This window comes from Tupaia chinensis, unplaced genomic scaffold (genome assembly GCF_000334495.1).
Source record: "Tupaia chinensis unplaced genomic scaffold, TupChi_1.0 Scaffold150112_1, whole genome shotgun sequence".
In the NCBI taxonomy this organism is placed as follows: domain Eukaryota; kingdom Metazoa; phylum Chordata; class Mammalia; order Scandentia; family Tupaiidae; genus Tupaia; species Tupaia belangeri.
In genome coordinates this window covers 116662-118423 of record NW_006209952.1, presented here as the reverse complement: position 1 = coordinate 118423, position 1762 = coordinate 116662, and the positions used below count along the sequence as shown (strand labels likewise).

The 1762-nt window shown below is 35.4% G+C and overlaps 1 protein-coding gene across 1 annotated transcript in view; it reads left to right on the top strand.

Moving 5' to 3' along the window:
* The window catches only part of LOC102496163 (histone demethylase UTY-like), a gene marked incomplete at its 3' end in the record, with an annotated part of 152182 nt that overhangs the window by 35976 nt on the left and 114444 nt on the right, over positions 1–1762 (top strand). The window lies entirely within an intron of this gene.

The window sequence follows — 1762 nt, the reverse complement described above, 5'->3', positions numbered from 1 at the left end:
CCATAAAAAAAAAAAAAAAAAAAAAAAAAAAAACAAACTCTCAAAAAAAAAGAATTATTTACTTTTTAAAAAATAATTATTTATTTCCATTTGTTATTCTTAATTTTTTCTTTATTTGAGGAGAGAGAGAGAGAGAGAAAGAAAAAGAAGGGGAAAGTGAGAAAGCAAGCCACTAGGTCCAGGACTTGAACCATGGTTAGCCATGTGGGAATCCAGCGCCCTTATCCACCACACCACCTGCTGGCCTCTATTTATTTACTTTTATTTATTATCATTAGTTTATATTTGACCAGAGATAGGGAAAGGGAGAGAGAAAGAAGGTGAGAAAGCAAGCTACTAGGGTCCAGTACTCAAACCATGTTTCACCATGTAGGAGTACAGTGCTTTAACCATATCACCTGCTGGCTCCATTTCTTACTACTTTGGACATTGTCTCATTATACTACTCAGTGGCTTCAAACTTATGCTGGGTGCATGTGCTTGCATGCCCAAGATCTCTAAGGAGAATGGAGGAGTAGGGAATGCTGTGCGGTCTTCCTGCTGGGGGTTATTTCTCACTTTCTGTCTCTGTCTATCTTTGTCTCTCTTGTGAGCACAAATTTGTCTTAAAAAGGAAAAGATAAAAGAAAAAAAAAACTAGAAAAAAATCTTATTAAGTTTTAAGTTGATTCTTCTTACAGAGCTTGAGAAACAGTAGCCATGTTTTTATTATGTGATAAGTATTTTAGTAAACTTACATAAATTTTCTGAGTAAATTCTTTTATCAATTTTTTTTATGTTACTAAGATTGAAATTGGAAGAGGTTAAAGTTTTCTGAGTTCTGTGGTTAGTAAAAACTCACAGCAGAAACTCAGAACACTGTTATACTTTCATTCTTTTTTTTCTGTAAATTCTTACGGTGCAGAAAATATTTGATTCCTTGATTTGTTTCTCTGAAGAAAAGTAAAGAAGAAATTCAAGAGAATATAATATGAGTGCCTGTGTGTATTGGAGTAGGGGGTATTAGTGTATTCAGTATATTGGAATAAGGAGACAAAATAATAGATACTGAGTACAAATGATAGATACTATCTTTTTCTTTTTTGAGAGAGAGATTTTTGCTATAGGGCGCATACGCTCACCAGACAGACAGACAGAGACAGAGAGACAGAAAGCAGGAAATCACCCCCCGGGGGGATGACCACACCGCAATCCCTTCTCCTCCATTCTCCTCTCGGGATCTTGGGCACGCTCGGACACGCGCCCAGCGTGAGTTTTAGCCACTGGGTCCAGGACTCGAACCACAGTCAACTACGTGGGAGTCCAGCGACATAGCCATTATGCTAACTGCTGGTCCCGGTACTATCTTGAGCAACTCTTCTCAGTAGAAATATATTGTATATCACAAAGGTGAGTCATACAGTAGCTAAAAAATTCATAGCAGCATGTTAAAAATAGCAAAAGGAAATGGTGAAGTTAATTGAATATTATCCTATTTACCCTAATGAATCTAAAATGCTAATATGATAAATATTTTGATAACTGTTTTTTTTTTGTATTTAATTTTTGACATTTACAGCACATTTCAATTTGGGCTCACCCAAATTTTGAAAATTGCATGCTATTAGTGTCTACTGAATCCAGTAAAGTTTTTTCTGCAAGCCTGTTTGAGACTGGCTAAACAAACGGACAAGTAATAGTTTAGATCTTCAACATGTATGTAAGATCATTAAAGTGCTCTTAGCTTTCTTTTTTAGGTAGATTTTATTCTCTCTTTTTTTTT